The following is a 22,020-nucleotide window of genomic DNA, read 5'->3' as shown; positions in this document are numbered from 1 at the left end:
TCACTAATCTCTGCAATCCAAGCATAAGAAGAGCCCATTGTAGTGCCTCCCCGTGGCCTTTCTTCCTTAATAGCTAATATGAAGATTCTAAAAGTAGCTGAGTACATCCATTCCAACTATACATACTGAAATTTGGAGAAAACTTCACAGGGAACATTTGAGGACATGCTGAGCTCAGTGCATTTGGGGACAGTCTGGGCCCAAGCCAATGCTCCATCAATTACTTGACCTCTCTGAGTGCCTATTCTGAGTGGTGGGTGGTCCATCACGGTGTTTGGGTTTCCAGGAATTAATGTCATTTGAGACAGTGTCTAGTAATCCCTGAACAATCTGATTATTTACCCTTTCCCAGCGAATATTCATGTTGGTAATTGTTCTTAGTTCCCTTTGGGGAAAGCTAGGGAGGAGAATATCCTATCAATTTTTTGCTATATATTGTGGTTATTCCTCAAGGGCATCTGTTCTCCATTTTGTTCAAGGTACTCTGAGCCTGTTAACTGGTTCAAGTCTGGGAATGGATTGAAAGATTGATCACAGCTCTCTGTTGCAGTGACTCAAGTCAGGCTTCTGTTCATGAGACCTAGAGCTTTCCCACTATATGAAGAAAGACTTTAGTAGGCTGCCAATTGATTTCAGTCCTAGAGATATCATTATCATCTAGCCAATGCCAAAGATCACTTTGGTTAACTCATCCTAATTACCACCTTGGCATGGCTACCCATTACGATCATCAGATCCACATTGTCTTTGGTTATTTTGGCTGCCACTTATCTGTTGCCATCCAGAAATTCCCACTGAATTCCAGGAGTTCAGTTTTATGACAAGAATTCCCCTCTTATTCCTGACTTATAGAGAATATCCACCACAGAGCTCTTCAAGGATGCCGGAGTTCTCCTTATGAATGTATTTCTTTCAGCCTTGAAGAGATAGAAGGAATGTCCTCTGGACCTTCCCAAGGCCAAGGGGTTTGTGAGTGGGTCTTACATAATAATTCCACTCTAGCATTCCAATCTCCCTAAGACTTTGGATACCTTTCTCTACAGTATACCAAGAAAGCTCTAGCATTACAGTTTTATTTAATGTAAGTTAAACTTGGGTCTAGATTTCAGTTAACCAGTTAACAAAACTGTCAGACTCTCTCCTCACTGCTCAAGTTGTCACCATGAACCCGGAATTTAAACACAGTGAATGCTGATCAACAAATTCAGCTTGATTCAACATTACTTTTTTCCACCTTCATCCAATTTTTAAAACTCCAACCACATAATTTTCTTTTTCTAAGTCTTCCAGTGCATTTAAAAGCAAGCAATCTACCCCCTTATGCACCTAATTTTCACTAAAATGTTCTATAGCAGAAACTTGGTCATCCCAAGCCTTGTCTCCTTATAGACACTTGATTACAGGTGTCAAAAGTGAACATTGAAATAATTGTTGGCCTGGGAGGAAAGTGGTAAATTAAACTGCCTGAGGATATCCAACTAGAAATTGACATAACCAGTATTTGAATCCTGCCCAGTCATATTCCCAAGACTTTGCTTTTAAGCAGTAGTCTGTTTCCCATGCTGTTATGTAAACACTCAGATAAACCTAAGGAATAAATCACTGGGATATGATTAATTTCTTATCTCTTTATGGGCCTCAGTTCTCTATGCCTCTGTCAATGTGTACATCTTAGGTTATAAATTTCACTGGAGCAAGGAAATGAGACAGCCTTGAGTATGTGAAGTGTCCTTACAGAGTTCAGAGCAATTAAGTTTACCAGCTCTCTGGGTTTATCATGAACATGAGCGTGGGGTACGCTGAGCAGGTGCTTGGCTGTCCATCATGAGACTTGAAGTTCGGCATCATATTGGACATGTTCACTGGGATGACACATCTAATTCGGTGGCTTCTTATGGGAATCACATCGTTTTGTCATGTTCTTTTTTTCCTTAAACAGGAAATGTAATCATAAGTATTTTTTTTAAGTTTTAAAAAATAGTTTCCCACTGACCCTAAGAAAAAATAGTTAATTTAATGCTGAATACATTGAACCAGTGTTAGGCAGATAAAAATCTAAATTTGGTTGTCATAACTGTCAGGCCATTTAGAAACCAAATAACTCACATCCTGCTAATTGCTTTTATGTTCATTTATCCAAGAGACATGAGTCATCGCTCACAGAATCCTAATTATGAATGACTTACACCTTGTTGATGACAGAGCTCTCTGTTATTCTTATAGAAACTTTCCAAGATGTATTTTTTTCAAAATAATTTTAACTTTCTCTGATTTTAGTTTATCTGATAAAGTTGAATTTCTTTCCTCAGAAGTATGTGACCAAGGGGCCTACATTGCCTGCCTTTCTTTCCTGTAGCCAAACGGTTGTTCAGAAGCCAGGAAAACTGAGTTTCTGAACTTTCTGCTGTGAAGAGTGTTGATGCTGTGATGACAGATTAATCCATGCATATGATTGCTGAAGCTCTGATTTAGAAACACTGATTCTTTTTAGTAGGGAATCCAAAAACACCGTGATAGACAACAGAGACATGAAAATCCGTGTAGTGCATGTTTGAGTCTATTACAACAAGAGTCACCGCAATCAAGAAGTTATTACATCACTATTATGATTCTAGATATACTTTTTTAAAATTGGGTATTAATTGTGAGGAATTATTCAAGATTGAGGAGGGAGAATTAATATAAATGTAAATTCTAGAATATAATGTTTTACATATTTATTGACATAAGTAGTCTTCTGATTCAGATTCAAAGGTTATCAACAGGTTTACGTAGTCACATATTTTGGGTGAGCATTTCTTTGGTCTAACTTTCTTTTACACCATCAGCTGTCCATTATAGGGACCATGTTGGATTGTCCATATGAAATATTAGGTACAAGAGTGGCTTTACAAGATTTAGCTATAGGAGGGGAGAAGTGGGGGTGTGGTTGGGGTGGGATGAATTGGGAGATTGGGATTGCCATATATCCATTACTAATAAGAAAAAAAATCAAATTGTACACTTTAAATATGTGCAGTTTACTTATATATGTCAATTATATCTCAATAAAAGTTCTTTAAAAAAAAGAATTATCTATAGGGACTAATCCTTGATTCCTCTGAAATAACTCTCAAGGCCTTATATCCCACATATCTGGGAATTTCACATTAAGTAAAGACTGATGCAATTAAAACAGAATTTATGTGTTTTTTCAGCATAGGGAGTGGTAGTACAAACTGTCTGGAACATAATTCCAAATGGGAGGATCCAGCAATAGGGATCAATCTTTCTGCTGAGTCAAATGTTGGCTTCTCCCCTGCAAATTCTGATATATGGGCATCAAGGAGTGCTATGTACGATGATAGCTTTTGTTATGTGTAGATCTTGCCAGTAGATGCTAGTGAAAAATATTAAATCATTTTTTCTTTAATCAGCACGTTTTCTGATCTTTTTGCCATTAATATTTATAAATCAGCATAAATGTGGTGCTTCAAAATACCCCAAGTTTTGATAAAATAAATTAAAGGATTTCTGTTTTTCATAAGTGGAAGGAAGAGCACAGCTTAAGTTCATACAGTTTACCAGCAGGCAGAACCAGGGAGAAAACAATGCCTGCTCTATTATTTTAAACTGACCACAATAAATCACACCCTTTTGAAAATAGTCATAAAATGGGACTTGAACTCAAGACCTGATGTGATTTCTTTATCAGAATAAGAGTTCTTTGGAGTTTAATCAACTTCTCCCAGTTTAAGCCTCCCTATACCCTGCAGCAAATGCAAGTTAATTTTCGAATGATACTGCATTCGGACTCCCTGGAATTAAACAATCTCTACAGGGAGAATACTAAGTTCTCTAAATTTGGAAATTTATCTGAAATATTTGATTAATGGGTCTTATGAGAAGAGAATAATTTCTATCTCTCTCTCCATCTCCCCCTTCCTCCACCCCTCTTACCTTTGCTCCATCTCTCCCTCCCTTCCTTTCTTTTCTTCTTTTTAGTGTTATTGCTTATTGAGAGAGGGAATCTCATTACATTTCTAAAAAGTGGATGTCATATCAAACTACCACATTATTATAAGTTGCTCTGTACACAGTAAAATGGATTCCTTCCCTCACATTCCTGCTTATCCTCTTCCTGCTGATCTCTCATTCTTAACCAAGAAAAAAGTACATTACCACACAGATGATAATTCTCCTATAAATCAGGGATTATCAGTGCCGACCTAAGTCACTCAAAGCCCGTGTGAATTCCACACAGTAAGGGGGGTATTATTATGATAAAAGACATAGAATACTGTCTGTTTTACTGATGTATATGTCCACTGCCATCGTAAGAATCCACACTGCAACTCTGGTTTCTGCATTAATAAAGAAATTAAGATCTTACTCTTGGGGTCATCTTATTACAGAAAGTTCACTTCCTAGAGCAAAAGTTTATAGGAATTTTTCAAAAACCAGTTTGTAGGTAGGATCAGGAACCAGGAAGCATGGAGTAAAGTAGACCACAATTATTAAAGAAGGACTTAGTTACCAAGCATCAGGGCAGGATCAGACAGGCTGGGACCCTGCTGGGCATTGTGTTTCCTGGTTGAAAGAATACAGGCCAATTGTAGGAGCTCATAGCTGGGCCCAGAGCAGGATGAAGAGGCAGAAGAAGCAGGAACTAACCTGGGAAACTAATGCAGAAAAAAAAATTATTCATGATTCTGTCATGAGGCCACAGATACAAGGAGATCATAAACCTGATAAATTTTGACCATTGTATATGAAACAGCCTAGATCAATAATTCCAATTAATTAAATATTTTTAGGCATGGAAATGTATTGGTGATGATTGACATCAGAGATAATTGTTTTTGTAGATTAAAAAATTACAGAATTGGCATGGCACATTATTTATCTCTACAGGTACAACTTTTACTGTTTCTGAAGATAAGGATAAAATTGTAATGTTTTATTGTTGCCAATAAGGTAACTTCACTCAGAAAAAGAAGACCACATTTCAGAAACCTATCAACAAATTTGTAACAAGGAAATACTTCTGAAGGTAGTTAAGTAAGCAAAGATACAACCTTTTACTTTTTCCTTACATTTAGTAATACTATTGGTATAACACATAAGATGAAGTGTAGAAAAAGTAGTTCATTCATTCATCTACCCATCTATGCCTCCAACAAATATCAGGTCTGGATTGGAGAAGTAGATTTGGGGGTCATCAGACAATAAAATGTAGTTGAAGCTGTCCTAGAAATGGTGCATCATAATTTCAACTCAGATAAATTTTAGATTTGATAGTGTTAAATGCTACTAACAGGTTAAGTAAAATACGGATTGAGAATTGACCTTTGGATTTAGCAACATGAGGATCATTTGTGACTTCGACAAGAGTAGTCGTTTCCTTGGAGTGGTGGGGGCAAAAGACTAGTTGGCCCAAGTTCAAGAGAGAGTGAGAGAAGGTAGGGGCTGTAAATGGACTCATTACTTCCAAAGACTTTGTCTAAAAAGGAGGGAGAGAAATGGGGTATTAGCTGGGGTACATCAGGTCCCAAGAGGATTTTTTAAACAGTATGTTTGTATGTAGATGAGAAAGATCCAGAAGGGAGGGGGAAATTGTTGATGCAAGCAAGAGAGAAACAAAACTGCTGAGATGATATCCCTCAGTAAGCAAGGAAGAACAGGATCTAGATCCTAAGTGGGGGAATTGGCCCCTGCTTGGAGACCAGACAGTGATAGCAGAGAAGGTTCTCAATAAATAGTTGTGAATGAGTCTTAAATGCTTATTATGTTCTTTCTCAAAATTTTAATTATCGTGTGTGTGTGTGTGTGTGTGTGTGTGTGTGTGTGTGTGTAATCTGACTTGTTCATTTACAAAACGGGTAATTTAAAATGTAGTTCAGAATTCATGTGGGGGAAAATAATCATCTCAAAGAATGAACTTTCATCTGTTAAAGTTTATGGAAAAGATACTGCTGCAAACTATCTCGAACTAAGACATGGTTAATGAAATATCCTACAACATAAGGATATGGAGAATTAACTCTTTCTTGAGATATTCTTCACAGTAGCTCAGGGGATCCTGAAGTAGGTAGAAAAAGCAAGGGCCATAGAAAATACTTTTCCCCAAATGTTATACCTTCCTTATGTCTTTTATCCCATAGACTGCTTGGCTACACGCAGACTGAAAATGTGATGATGATAAACCCAAAGTGCACTATTACCAAAAAAGATAAGCATCTTACCATTTCATGAGAGAAAAGATCTTATTTCTTTGAGCTTTTCAATGAGGAGTGTAGGATCAGTTCCTCCTATGTGAATCACTTTGACATTTAAAGAGTTCATGGAACCAAGAGAAAGGTAAGGCCCATTATTGTAAAAGGAAAATGTCGTAACCCTTATGGAATGTTTCTGGGTTTCTGCCACACAGAGGAAGCGACTTGCAGTGGGTGGCAAGAAGGAATAATAGTCACCCAGGTGATGAGTAGCCCATCAAGCCACTTAAGGTTTGTGATCATCAAGGCAAGAACGTGTCAGTCTCTGCCAGGTTGGGCTCCAGTGCTAGTAGCCCTGACTGCATTCTATCATCATGTACACAATGTGTGATCCAAAAGGATTAAGAGACCCAAGCCCTTCCTTTGCTCACTCCCCCCAAAGAGTGAAACAGACGTTGGTAAATATTTATTTAAGAAAGATTCTTTCTGATAACCAAACTGGATGCCTTTTCAGAGTAACCGCAGAGGTAGGATTAGAATTGCCTGGGTGAGCTAAGGAGAGGTGGTTAGAGAAGGGAAGTTGGGTGTTACCATGGAAAGCTGGAATCCTGCTCTACTGGTGCGTTAGCCTCTGCCACTTTGGAATCTTTTAATTGCCACAAAGTCTCATTTCTGGGTAAACACAACGAGACTAAGTTTGAGAGGAGGAGGGGGAAAGCACAAAGAGCAGAGAAGCAGCCTTCCTAGTCAGGGAAAATGGTAGGTAACTAGCACTTCATCTGCTGGGATAAAGAATGAAAATATCGTATCTGAAATCTCAATATGGCACTAAAAAGACCCAATATATTCAGAATTACCAACTCTGAAGCTCAAGCCCTCACATTAAGAGAGGAAAAAGGGAGGAAGGAAGGTCTCAATTTCCTTAGTTACGCGTGGCATTTCTGGCCTCAAACACACACACACACAACTTTTCTCCCCTGCATGTTATTGGGATCACCTCAGAGAAGGAAACTAACTGTGCACAGGCCAGGCTAGATGGCTTGGGCTTAGCTGTGTGCCACTGGCTAAATTTAACGCTGAGGCTTTCTTGTTCTTGAGTGCTAAGGCGAACAGCAATCAGAGGTGCTATGCTCTAGTTCTTTTTAATCTGTTTTTAATTATAGCATAAACACAATACACGCAGCAATAGAGTGATTTCCATGGATTGTTTTGGAAGGTATTAGCTTGTTTCCAACTGAATGGCTTATTTTCTTCCTTTTTTCTACCACTCTTTTTTTCTCCCCTGAAGGAACATCTTGCTTGAAAAGCCATTGTCCATCTTGTTAAATTAATTACTTTTTTAAAAGGTAATACAAAGTTTTAGATTTAGAGCAAGCAAGGCAAAGCAAGGTCTATCTCTTTTTGTAAAAATGATTCAAAGTTGGAGAAATAAGTAAAAATTTTATACTTTTTCAAAAAATAACTTTTTGAAGTAATTCACATCTTGTGTTTGGTAACTTTGTATTTCACAATGAAGAAGATGAGGAAAAATTAAACTCATATTAAACAAGTATAATAAACAAACAACATGTTCAGACTCAATGATTTTCAATTTCATTTTAGGTAGACTTCCTCATTTTTTCTATATTACTGTAATTGCTATTGTTATTTTACATGTGTATAGTAATGACCTCTATAGGTCATAGAGCTAATAATAAGTGGAAGAGTCTGTATTTTTTTAAATTAATTAATTAATTAATTTTATTTTTGGCTGCATTGGGTCTTTGTTGCTTTGTGTGGGCTTTCTCTGGTTGTGGTGAGCAGGGGCTGCTCTTCGTTGTGGTGTGCAGGCTTCTCATGGCAGTGGCTTCTCTTGCTGCAGAGCTTGGGCCCTAGGTGCGCGGCCTTCAGTAGTTGTGTCACATAGGCTCAATAGTTGTGGCTCGCAGGCTCTAGAGCAGGCTCAGTAGTTGTGGCCACAGGCTTAGTTGCTCTGTGGCTTGTGGGATCTTCCCGGACCAGGGATCAAACCCATGTCCCCTGCATTGGCAGGCAGATTATTAACCACTGTGCCACCAGAGAAGCCCCGAGAATCTGTATTTGAATGTAGGACTTCCAGCTCCAAATTTAGTCATCTTTACAAACACTGTAGAATTCTTAGTATTCCTCACATTCATATTTTTCCCCAAGTCCCATTCTCTTAGTATCATACACAAAAGTAAATAGATTAACCTTGGGTTAGTATTTCATTAAGGCTGAATTTATTAGCTATCTCTTTACATGCTTCTCATCAAGCATTTCTAAAGGATTTCAGGCAAAGTTTAACTTATTCAGTTAAGATGTGCTTTTACAGCCTACTTTGAACCTTGATTTCTAGCTCTATTTAATGGGAATAATAATTGCAACTCTTGGTAGAATTATTCAAATATGATTGAAGCAAAAATGTATTTTCCTCATTATGCTTTGTTTTTAATTTGAAATGAATCATAAGCACTCATTAATTTAATTTTTTTAAAAAGAGCTGACAAGATTTTATTGCAAATGTCATTAATAGACTAGGCTCTTTTCCAGCATAACTTAGTGGTGACTTTAGAAAGACACATAGGCAAGTATTTTTCAAAAATAAAAAGAAACAAAAATGTGAGAGAATAAAGGAATTTTTTTTTTTACCACGTGATAATAAGCAGGAGGGATTAGCAAACGTTTAAATTTTCTTAGGATAATTACATTTTTGGATCTTGCAAAATTTCAAACTTAGCTTGACCTTTTGGTGTTTGAGTTTGTCTACTTTTGGCAAAAGATAACTTCCTGACTTTAAAGACATCAGGCAGCTCTTACCAATGAATGTTTTAATTATTCAAGTTGCATAAATGACTTGAAAACATATGGAATCAATTTCCCACACAATATCCACTGGTTAAAAAACTGTGAGAAAAATGGCTTTACTGTGCATGAATTCAGTTTTCTTGAACTACAAATTTCATGCACTTCAAGGTGGAAAGATTCTTGTTAGACCTCAAGGAAGTCAGAATGGACCACAATGCCAGGGCCCATACAAACTGTTTCAAGTATTATTGGCTTACATGGCAATCAGTTTTTATCTACACAATATATTTATCACTTCCCTTCCCCTGCCCCTTAGCACATACTCATATTATCCTTTAAAATGGTACTACGGAATCTGCAGAATATCAAAGAGAACAAAAATATATGATTTGTGGCAATATTCATTTTGCCTGGACTTTTGATGAAAAAAATAAGCCCATTTAATGATAAAATCATATTGGAAAGGCCACCATTTATCAACTCATCAATGTATACCATGCTCTAAACTTCTCCATTATATGATTTTCACTACTTGTTTTCTAAATCTGAATTCCAAGCCATGGGGAGATATAACCTTGCTGTTCTATTACTTATTTTTTTGTCACTTCACTTAATAGCACTGAGCATCATGTGGACTGTGTGGGATTATAGCACATGGTATGAAAAAGCTAGTGGGAGGACATTACAGCAACAGTTATGTTGAAATGAAAGTCTGGCATGCACACAAAACCATCTTCCAATTCTTTCCCATTTCCAATTTTGGCCCTACTACCATATATTATTACTAACATTTATTTTGTTATCCCTCTGAGTGATTTAATTTTGTGATACAGTAACTTTAAAATTCATTATATTTCAGTTGGCTTATCTTTAAAACTTTAGTAGAAATGCATTATTAGATTTGAAATAGTACAGACTGAAGCAAGGTTCATCATTACGCCAATAACCAGTCACCAAACTCCCAGTATAAAGATTAAGTCCATTGATTTCTCAGTGTGGATAGGAATGTAAGTGGCCACAGAATGAAAACCAGTTTTGTATGGTTTGTTTGCATTTACAGTTGAATCTCTTTGTTCTCAGATTCTGTATTTGTGACTTTGCCTACTCACTAAAATTTATCTGTAACCCCAAAATCTCAGTGCTTTGAGGTCACTCATAGACAAGCCCAGAGCAGCGACAAATTTGTGTCACCCAACAAGCATACGTCCAGCTGAGCTAGAACAAAATGATGCTCTCATACTGTAAATGTGTCCTTTTCATGGTCTCTTTAGTGTTACGTTTTTTGCATTTTGGGGCTTTTGGTTGTGATTCGATGTTCAAAATGAACTCCAAGCACAGTGATGAAGTGCTGTCTATTGTTCCTAAGTGCAAGACAGCTGTGATGTGTCTTCTGGAGAAAATACATGTGTTAGATAAAGTTCTCTCAAGCAAGAGTTACAATGCTGTTCGCTGTGAGGTCAATGTTAATGAATCAACAATAATAGTAAATAAAGTGCCTTTAAACAGAAACATACACAAAACAAGTTTATGTATTAATCAGTTGATGAAAATGTGGTGATCGTAGGAACCTAACCCTTTATTTCCTCTAGGAGCAGTAGTTTAATATTCGAGGCAATTTTATAGAACAGAACTACTGCAAATACGGAGAACTGATGGTATATGTGTCATTTTCATCATCTTCAGAAAGTTTCAGATGGAGAATTTAGAGGAAGGTATTAATATGCAGGGTTTATTTTAATGAGATGCTGTCTCATATGTCTCATACTCATCATATCCTTTTTTATTATGGCTTTTAATTCCTTTTTTAAAAAATCTTGCTCTTAGTTCTTTTCTTTTTTTTTCCTTACTATTGCTTGGGTGTCATTGAAGATATTTCCTAATCTAAAGCTCAACAAAGAGTGACTTGTTCAGAGTTCCCTGGAAGTGAGCTGGTGGTTGTGCCCACCTAGCCACGCAGGACTTCTCTGCAGTCTTTCACGTGGCCACATTACTTGTTAGACAAGAGCGCAGTGACATGCAGCAAAAAAAAAAAAAAAAAAAAAGCATTTCCTTTTAACATAAAAGGATCCAAATCCAAGCTTTACCAATTCATGCTTATGTAACCTAGAATGAGCTATTTACCTTTTTGAGTCTCTCTTTCCCTCTTCCTCTGTAAAATAAATGTAATAATACAGCTTACAAAGAAAATTTTTACTGCACTAAAACCAAATCCAGAAACCCCTAGCCATGGAAGAAGAAGCTTGGTGTTGATTTGGGTGGAGAGCCAAGTTGCTCTGGCACTTCCCGCAGTTTTATCTTTCTAAAAGGTTGTCTAGATTTTACGACCCCTGCTACCATCAGGAGGGACACTTCCAGGCTTGCTATTCTCTTTAACTGGTCTGAAGGTGCTTATGGCCTCCAAGAGAATTCAGTAACTATCAAGATATACAAGAGCTCCAGGTAAGCAAGTGAGGCCTATACTATAGATTGTTCAGAATGGTGTTTGGAATCTTATGAGGGCTGAGTTCTAGTTAGCAGTAGCTGAATCAGAAATATATGCTGTGTAAACTAGGCTTCTGTTATACTTTTTGTCTATTCTATATTTGTGTCCTTTTTTATTTTTTCTATATTATTTAGTTAAAGCCTTTTAAAAACAGGAGCCTGGGGGAAAAAAGTTCCAGTTCTGCTAATGAACCCATTTGTATTTCTGGCCATGTATTAGCTTTCGCTTTAAAAGGGGTATACCTGGAGATGGAAGATAAACATAGTACGCAGGACAGCAATCTTAAATGAGAAACACCCAAGAAACTTTAGAGGACGATGCTGAGTTATTTGGTTAGGTGTAATTCCCTACTAGGAAGAGTAGCAAGTGGTTGTCACAGCACCAAATGTGGCAATATATGTGAAAATGTTTAGTACAATAATATGGTACATTCTTCTGAAGTATTTTGACAAGTATAAACACACGTGCTAAAATTAGATAATATTTTAAAAACTTTTTCATAAGAAACTTACCAAAGGTCAACTAGAAAAGGGGAGGATGATATGATACTTAACAAAAAGTTGTAATTCCATCTATTCAGCTCAAAACTTATCATGTAGTAAAATCATGTAACTTTTTTTAATGAAATCTGTGTTAGGGATAATTATCCCTATTTTACCAAAGGCAAAAAACACATTACATCCATATTTCCAAATCATGGGTGGAGTTTAAATTAGGACTGAAAACCTTTGGCCCTTGTACACAATCAATGCTCGATAAAAATTGTTGCCTGAGTTAATGTTGTTAGTTGAATTCTACTGCTCCCTAGAATATGCCACATTTGGTGATTTTTAAGTATTAGAAAATCTGTTCAGTGCACATTGCAAGACAATAAAGAAAACTGCTTCTGTAAATTGTGTTAAATGACTCCTGCCGGCTGGTAGAATCAGGGAAAAGGGAATGATAGCTACCAATTTATTTCCTGATTCAGAAAATGACTCACGATGTAACTTGGTGAACATTGCTTAACCTTTCAGCATTCCAGTTTCTACAGCTGAAAAACAAGGATAATATTTGTCCACCTCACAATGGTAAAAGCTCTAGAAATACACACACAAAAATTAATCTCATATCAAGAGACAGTAAAGCTGGTTTTTTGTGTACTTGAGATATCACTGACACATTCGCAAAACAGTTTCTGCCAAAGTTGTGTGGTTAATGCTTCCAGATCACCTCCCTAAACACCACATTGTGCACTGAACTCTCTTTATCCTGCCCTGAATCAGAATGGTAATCGCCTCGGGGTGTGTTCAACATGACTGACGAGGCACGACGTGCAGCCTGTATCACCCTCTGGCTTGTGCCAGAGTTCTTTCTGCTTGGTTGTCAAGGAAGACAACACTCAACAGAAGGAAAAAGATCCATACGGTGGGAAGAAACTTTCTCCTTGAATTCTGATTCTGGGAAACATGACTAAAATTATGAATGAGCCAATTTCTTTTGCAGTCTTCCTGCTACAATATACAACTGTTCTGTTTCCCTCATATTCTGGATACCACAGTTTAGGAAAGATATGTATGTGTCCTCTCTGATGCTTGTCTTACTGGCTTATTATCTCCTTCCCCTGCTTATACGTTTTGTTTTCTTTTGTTTTTAAAGAATAGTTATTTACAAAGGTTAATTTAGAATTTCCAGTATCTGTTGCTTGACATATCTATAGCTTGCCGCATTATTCCCACAGCTGGCAACAATTACAATTTCTTAAAGTCACTTCAAATGGCTTTCTCCTAAATCATAAGAAGCTTCATTTTTAAGTGATGAATTCCAATATATCTTAACTAGATAGGGTCAAAATGTTATTACCACAAAGAGGTAACCAGCAGGCAGTTATCAAACTAGATGGCTACCTTGACCAAAGTTCTTCTGTCACAGAATAGGTACGAGATTAACATGAAAAAAAAACCCCATGGGGTTGTCACATACAACTGGACAAAAGCAGGGCTCCAAACTGAGAAGGGGTGGAGAGAAATGGGGCTGTTCAGAAAATAATGAAGATTTTACATCATGAAAGAAGGTTTTTTTTTCAATGTAAACACTTTGGGAGGGACAAAAATAACATGACTTTTCTCAAACACCATGTTCCCCTTGTAAACACAGAAGAATAACTTCTAACTTTGTATTGAGCTGTGATTTAAAGCCATTGCTTTCAGAGCTCACTGACTGGCCTCCTCTCTAAAACTAAACTTGGATTTTTTTTTTTTTTTTTTTTTTTTTTACCTTTGGCTTAATTATCCACCACTGTACATCAGAGTAGGGTCATGACTGTTCACATTTATGTCAAGAAGTATGGACCTCTGGGCAAAAATACTAAATCCGTAAGTAACTGGAAGTAAATAAAATGGATAGCCTGTGTGTATTGGGCATGCTATCAAGATGTTTAGATATTGACAACATGGTATAACCTAACCAGAAAACTTAGACCAAAGCTCAAGTGTGATTTTGTTCTATGCCAGTATTTTCCAACCTGCTTTCCTTAAAATATGTGAGATATTTTCTACTATCCCAAAAGTTTTATGTTTGAGAATTTTTGCTTACCACATACATCCTCTCTTGGAAATTCTTACTATTTATCACTCTACCCAATGCTCCAAAGTTATGTAGAAGGCACTAACTTTCTTTAACTCAGCCTTCCCCAAAATTCTTTAACCAAGGAACACTTTCTATATTTTAATTTTTGTGGGAACTATAATTGAAGCTCTCAGACCCTCTAATAGAGTTTGGAAAATGATATCCTATACTTTATATTTCAATCGCTTTAATGTGGAATTGAACTTCTGGCTGTATTCTTTCATCAATGATTCCTTCAATATATTCTTAAATGTGTATTTGTATGTAAAATACAAATAACTTCCCTATTAGCTGAGACCTATTTTAGGTGTGACCTGGGAAAGGATTAACTACAATTCCTTTTTCTTCTGAATCTTCCTTTACAGAATTTGTGGGCAAGCAGCTTCCTCATTTTGATGGTGAGCAAGCAGAAAGTATTTGTTTAATTGAATCAGAGTATACCAACATCAGAAACTATTTCCTACAATAAAAATTATTCCAAATGGCAAAAAAAAAAAACAGTGAGATTATTTTTTCCTTCACTTTTGCATATTTAAAGAGCATCTGCCAAGACAAAAAAGATAAAGACGGTGAGAAATTTTATGTGTTGATCATTTTTATTTGCGAGTCCCTATACTTTGAATGCTGAAATGTCCCAACCACACAGGTGTCTCCGGAGATGTAAATTGCAGTGAATTTAGGCAGCAGACACTGGAATGTCGTCTAGCCTTTCTCTTGGGAAAAAAAGAGAAAGAGAGGAGTACATGAAGTTCATAATACTTTCCTTGATAAGTATTAGTGTTTTTTCTTTTCTTCTGCCCACCCCTTTCTCCATTCCACACTCTTCCCTTTTCAATGTAACTTGAATTTCTCTTTTAGTTTTGCTAAGTATGATTTTGCGTTCACTTTTTCAGATATCATAGGTTTATAGAGTCCCCGAAACTCAAATCTTTCCTTCTAATGATGCATGCACTTTATTACATGAGTCTCATGTATCTTGAAGATATTTTAGGTTGAGTAGTGGTATTTTCAAGTGTTCTAGTCCCCCTTTTAAAGGTAGAGGACAGAACGTGGAGACTAGGTGACATGCATTGTCATATGGTGATTCACCAACTTCCCTGGAAGAGGGAACCATTTTCTCTATCCTTTCAGACAAACTTTTTTTTTTCTTTCTGTTTTTGCCCTGAACCTTGTTTCCACTGTCTAATACATTTAGATGCTTTAGGCATACAAACACACACCCTTTTACATCATTGCAGCATTATCCTTGACTTTTTTTTAAACATTTAATTAGCATTTGTACCAGGTCAATGCTAGTTTCCCTGTTATGCAAATCCACACCCATGCTAAGAGTCTCTAGGGTTAGGAACACAGTGATGATATGACTGTTGGTTTTGGTGTTTGTGTACAAGGAGCCCCAGGTCATTTTCAGAGAAAATGAAAGATTCTGAGGACAGCCTCACCAATGAAAATGACAAGTCTCTCTCTCTCTCTTTTTTTTTTTTTTGTAGTAAAGAGAAAGAGCAACTGTGATAAAGGGTCAAGGGAATATGGAATATCAAAAGTAGACAATGAATCAACTTTCCATTCAGTCAAGAAAGTTGTAAAGCTAAATTTAAAGTGCATTGAATAAGTGGCTTTATGAGAACTCTGGGTGCTTAGGGAGAGGGAGTACACCCAGCTTAGGAGACATATTATCTTGATGACAGCTCCTTGAAATTTAGATGATGTTCGTGCAAACTCCCCCAATTCCAAGGCTGTGTACATCCAGGTCTGCTTCTGTGATTTCCACAAATTTCCTCCCATGAGCTCCTCTGCTCTGGGCTCCTGTGTCCCTGCTTTGGCCCATGCTAAGCACAGAGATGATTTTCAACCCTTCCCAGATCCCACCAAACATCTCCTCCCATCCTAAGAGTTGCATGGATGGGACTCAGCGTATGGGTGGGGCTGGGGAATGGTTTAATAGGGTTTACATTAAAGTAGTACAAACACTTCCAAATCAAACTCTAAGCAGGCCCAACTTAAATACTTAAATATCCTTTATTGTGCACAGACAACCTCCTTCCGTGAGCCCCACCCTGCCCCAGAAATCCCAGGGGCATTTTTACCTGCCCTTTCAGCCTTGTGGTTCCCGAACACTTTCATTGTCACTGTTTCCCTTTTGAGCACCAATCTCACCCACTACCTGCCCCCTCCTCAGAAGCAAAAACAACTACTTTTCACTTTCCCAAGCTAATGGAGAGAGCTCTCCATTAGATATCTATGCCCTCGGGTCTCACTTTCTATCCCAAGCAGCTGGTGATGGGTTTTCCCTAAACCATGGGATTCTGGGGCCATCTCTTTACAGATAGAATCTCACCCATGTCACAGTTTTGCCCCCGACCACTTAGGGCTCCTTCTCTCTCAGAGGTATTGCTACTTAGAGACCAACTGTGTGAAACGTTATTATTAAATTCAGGTGTTCAGTTACAGTGAGTCTCTATTCTCCTAAAAATTTGAAATTTTATTGAAAAAATTAGGATATGAAAAAAATTAGGGTATGAAAACTTGCCCCCTCCCTGCCAGTGAATCTGTTATCTCCACTGAGGCCACTCACTGCCTTGTAGCAGCGTAACAAGGGGGTTAAGAGACCAGAAGCTCAGGGAGCTACTAGTCCAATTCTGGCTCTGCTCTTAATCTCTGGGTTCCTCATTTCCCTCATCTGTAAAATAATAGAACCCACCTTGTTGAACAGGCAAAATAAGTTAATATGTATGGAGCATTTTGAAAAATGCTTGACACTTGTAAATGTGAACTGGTTTTGTTTAAACTTGGCCAAATGACAAAGGCTAGGGAAGGGCTGGGCAGAGCACAGACAGATGGTGGCAACAGAGCTCGTTTGGCAAAAGTTTTCCCCATGGGAGGCAGAAGAGATGGTTAATGTTGCCATTGTAGGAGCTTGGAAAACTCCACTCAGGAATTAGTTCTTTTGGCAGGCTTTTGGCTGTAAACTTTTGTAGGTGGCAATCCTAAAGAAAAGCTAGGTGTCTCTCTGGCCCTAGTATTTCACATCTATATGGGCTTTTTTCTGGATAAGGCTTTATGTAATGAACAAATTTGGCTATTTTCACAAGTAGACCCTAGTTTCCATTGAAATGGATTTCTGTTCCTCTCATGTAATATTCCTGTATTCTCTGAACAAAGTGTACTTAGAAATCTCTGAGGGAAAAAATTAAAAGTCACATATGCTTAATATAGAGCTTGATCACTGTATCTCTGAAGAATGCATCTTATAATCTCATATCCGTAAAGTGCCTTGTGTATAGTACATGTTCAATAATTACCAGTTGGTTTGACTTTAATCATAAAAAAAAAAAACAAAACACTGAAAGATCATTTTAAGACTAGCAACTTCCACACAGATTTAGCAGCAGTGGCAACAACAGCAGTTTAGATGAGTTTTCCATCCAGTTCTAAAGGGACTTAATCACTTGGGTTCGTATGTTAATTTGCTGCACTGCTAACCACATAGGAGTCTTAGATCTGGGAGTAACCAGTGACAAAAGAATATATTTGTTCTCATTTTCAAGTGTCCTAGGATAAATTGTATTCTACTCACTGGTGCCAGAAGAAATCAATACACCATAACAGTAAAAATATTCATTATTTGTGAAGAAGAAAGAAGCAAAAAACAGAAAACAAAGAAACAAAAAAACATGACACTGGGAAACCACAGAGAGAAATTTTCAAAGCATACTAGGATCATCAAGTTACACAATTCCAGGAGCTCCATTTGCAAAAAATATGTGAAATGTCCCCTGGAATTGCCTTTGAAGAACACCTTTGGTGTCTAAAATTTTAAGTGAGTTGCTTTATGGTCACGAATCATTCATTCATTTTTTTCTCTCTCGGTGTTTACATGGGGTGATCACATTTAAAATGATAAGAACAATATTTTTTGAGTACTTACTATGTGCCCAGTATAACCTAATTTTACACGTATTAATTCATTTGATTTTTTTAAAACAGGAGATAGGTACTCTTATGTCCGTTTTAAAGATGAGAAAATTGAAGCCAGAAATGTAACTCACCCAAGGTTATACAGCTAGTAAGTAGTGGAGCAACGGTTCAAATGCATTTGGTCAGGTTCTAGTGTCTGAGGTTCTGAAATGCTGCCTGATTTATCTGGCCCTGGTGCATGCCAGGGCACCTTGGTATTCATGGCTATTATGACTGGGTACACTGAGCATGAGCTTTTTGATTAGAATTTTAGAGAAAATATGCAAAAGACTCCTCTCTCCCCCAAAACTATGGGGATGTCTAGCTTACAGAGACCTTCCAAAAGCCACTCAACAAATTCAGAAAAACTGGATGTCAAAGCTTCTTAACATCCCACTGGGAATTCTCGGAAACCAGGGACAAAAAGTCTTCCTATTTAAGTGTGGAGAGTTGGGGACTCTCTAAAGCCCTGGAGTGCTTCTTGTCCCCAGCAGAAAGAAAGTAAGCCAAATTCTACATGGTCTTCTGCAAGTAGAAGGGCCCAGGTGGTTTTGGATTCTACCAGGAGGCTTCATTCATACCCTGGATTTTAAGACATCGTACCCCAACTCTCATCTCCCCATGTCCCCTTTGTGGGTCAATTAGAAAAAAATCACCATGATTGATAGGTGCTTTGAGATTTTCAGTTGGATGCTTCCTTGTGAATGTAAGGCAGTCATTTTAATTTAAAGTCATTTGATTATTCCCAGATCAGCAATTCTGTCGCATAACAAAATCTTTGATAGTCACTTGTTTTTAAGAGAGTAATTTCCAAAAGAAAGTCAGTGAGGGAATTACCATAAGAGGATAGACAGTTGGTCCTCTGTATTCATGGCTTTCCTATCCTTGGATTCAACAAACTGTAGATCAAAAATATTTAGAAAAAAATTCCAGAAAGTTCCAAGAAACTTGAACTTGCCACAATCCAGCAACTTTTACATAGCGTTTACATTGTGTTTACAGCTATTTACATAGCATTTACATTGTATTAAGTATTATAAGTAATCTAGAGACGATTTAGCGTATATAGGAAGATGTGCATAGGTTATATGCAAATACTGTATCATTTAATGTAAAGGACTTGAATGCTTGAGCATCCATGGATTTTGGTGTTTGGAGGAGCAATCCTGGAACCAATCCCCTGCAGACACTGAGGGATGACTGTAAAATATTTGGGATTGTGAGGTGGTTATTTTAGGCAAAAGGAATAGGGAAAACAAAGAAGAAAAGAAAGGCAGATTTTCGTTTTTTGACAAAGTCCCACCTTAATCAGGGAGTATCTGGTTAGAGCAGTTCTGAAAGGATTACCTGGCCCTCAACCCTTGGGAATTCTCAGCTCTGTGGTGTTTGCTTTTGTCTCACAACAGAGGTGTGGTATGAAGGGGTCATGCAGAAGGTGAATAAGACGTTAAATGCTCCATTTCCCCACAGTAAAGAAACACTCTTCCATCAAACCAGGTGAGCTGAAATAACTAGATATGCTTCTCCATGAAGCTAACACATTTCTCTCAAACACTTCAACAATTCTTATTCCGTGACTGGAGCATTCTTTGCTGATACCAATTACAGGAGGATGGAGGTAGTCAAAACACCTCCCCAAAAGAAAATGGCGAGGAAATAAAATATTTTATATTGTCTGTAAAAGAGATAATTCACAGTACACTATCTATACTTAAGTGAGTTAGAGATTTGCAGCTTGGTCTAATAAAGAAATAACATGGTAGCTTTTAGTTTTTTTAATCAGATTGGTTTAACAAGCATTGCTGGTATAGAGTCAACTAAAGCTATTTGAGGGAAAATAACTTGTTTAGGAAATCAGGCAGTGAGGCTAAATATATTCTAAATCAATCTGAGTCTCAGTTCCCTAATCTATGAAATAGTAGACTGGACTAAATTATCTCTAAGAACAACTCTTGCTCTGAAAACTCTTTGGGTATTCCTTAATTTATAAGAATAGAGTACACAATTAGTCACTGTGAATAAAAGCAATTGGACAGTATTATTTATATTTCACTGAGCTGCTTTGAGAACCTATCCTTGGCTTGTAGACAAAATACGGAAATAAGGGACTTTGAACACAAACAGTATATAAGCAGTGAAAGACACCAAAACTTTCGTGAAGCTCTCCTATATTGCCTATCTACCTTACTAGAACTTTCTTAATAGCTATTTATCTCTTCGAAGTTCTTGTATGAATTACCAACTACCTGTAAAAAGGTCACAAAAAGTTTCCAGTGGAACTTTTATTTCCTCCTTGAAGATGAATGCAGAAACTCAAAGAATCAAGGAAATTGGGACTACTTGGAGTTGCCAATGTAATCAAAATCCCTTCAGTAAAAGAAAACTTGCATGTTCTGAAAGGATTATATCAGTTGGCTGACAATTTCTTGAGCATAAGAACCCACTTAAGCAGACCTGCATAGAGTGGAGTCTACTGCTAAAAGGAATTGATTCACTCATCACTTTCACTCCCACCTAGTATACCTCCTACACTTGCCGCACCTCTTTACCTTTTTTTTTTCTTTTTTTTTTTTTTTTGAGGCTCCTCCAGTTCTCGTTAGGTTTAAATAAAGTTTGGCATCTTCATCCAACAGTTAGTACTGAGCGTAACTAGAAGACAGTCTGTTTCACTGGAAAGAACATGGGCTTTGTAGTAAAATAGATCTTCCTTTGGGTTCTCTACCACTTATTAGCTAGGTGATTTGGGGCAAATTATGGACCCTCTCTGAGTTCAGTTTCCTCTCTAAATAACTGGAAGAATAGCAGTTATTTGCAGGATTATTATGAATAATAATAATTTAATGTAAGTGAATATTTAGTATCATAATAACATTAAATAAATAAACTATAGCTAAGATTAAGAAAATAACTTTGATAGGATTTTCAAGTGAACATCTAATCTGATCATGTTGCTTCCTTTTAAATTTTAGTGAGCCCCTCTTGTTCTGAAAATTCCAATCTTCTTTATATAGCTTACAATGTCCTTCCTGCTCTGATTCTGGCCTCTTTTGTCCTGTTTTCTGTCCCCACACCTTTCATTGCTCTCTGTTGTATCACACTGAGAGAAAATTCATTCTTCTGCCTGAAACTCATATTTCCCTCCTTGACCTACAGCTAACTCCTAGCCACCTCTTAGCTTCGTTTAGTCACTGCTACATTCCATGTCTTCAACAGACTTCCTGAACCAGCCTAGATTATGAGTTACCATAACATCCTGCATTTTTTCTGTCTTAGTACTTACCATGCTGTTCTAGGATTTCCTAGTCGGATAACTGTGTCCTCCTTCCACTGAGTTCATTGAGAACTGGATTGTGTCTCTCTTGTTTTCTCACCGTAACCTAGCAACATGCCTGGCACATGCTATGCAATCACTGAAAAAGTTATAACAGACAAATAAATGAATGTATAGTTCAATTTCCATTTCTCCATATTGCCAGTTACACAACTTCAGGCATCAGTGAGAAAGATATGAGCTTCCTGTTTCTTTCCTGCTTACCACTCCCTGTTCTAATAGGAAAGGAATATGTGGATTAGGCAGAATGCTCAATTGTTAAGGGAAATTCTGCAGACTGACAGAAAACTGGTTAAGACCTCTCCTAAGAGGTCAGTCTTGGAGAAACAGACTTGATCAGTAGAAATAGATGATTTTCTATAAAGTTAATTATTAAAAATACGTCGTGGGAACTTCCCTAGTGTTGCAGTGGTTAGGACTCTGTGCTCCCAGTGCTGGGGGCTGGGGTTCCACCTCAGGTCAGGGAACTATATCCCATATACATGCCGCAACTAAGGAGCCCATGTGCCACAATTAAGACCTGGCACAACTAGCTAAATAAATAAAACGTTAAAAAATGTCTATTGTTCATTTAAAAAATATGTAGTGTAATGTATATATGGTATGATTCCAATTACATAAATACACGTATTCATACTTATGTA

The 22,020-nt window shown here is 37.3% G+C and overlaps 1 long non-coding RNA gene across 1 annotated transcript; it reads right to left on the bottom strand.

Annotated features, from left to right (window-relative positions):
• Nucleotides 1-1,642: 1,642 nt before the first annotated feature.
• LOC130858067 (uncharacterized) lies at nt 1,643-21,364 on the bottom strand. The gene is made up of 3 exons (XR_009054976.1): nt 21,326-21,364; nt 4,517-4,661; nt 1,643-1,930 (listed from the first exon to the last, which is right to left on the bottom strand). It is a non-coding gene; the product is annotated as an uncharacterized LOC130858067 (long non-coding RNA).
• Nucleotides 21,365-22,020: the final 656 nt, after the last annotated feature.

This window comes from Hippopotamus amphibius, chromosome 8 (assembly GCF_030028045.1).
Source record: "Hippopotamus amphibius kiboko isolate mHipAmp2 chromosome 8, mHipAmp2.hap2, whole genome shotgun sequence".
Lineage (NCBI taxonomy): Eukaryota > Metazoa > Chordata > Mammalia > Artiodactyla > Hippopotamidae > Hippopotamus > Hippopotamus amphibius.
This window is presented reverse-complemented; position numbering and strand designations above follow the sequence as displayed.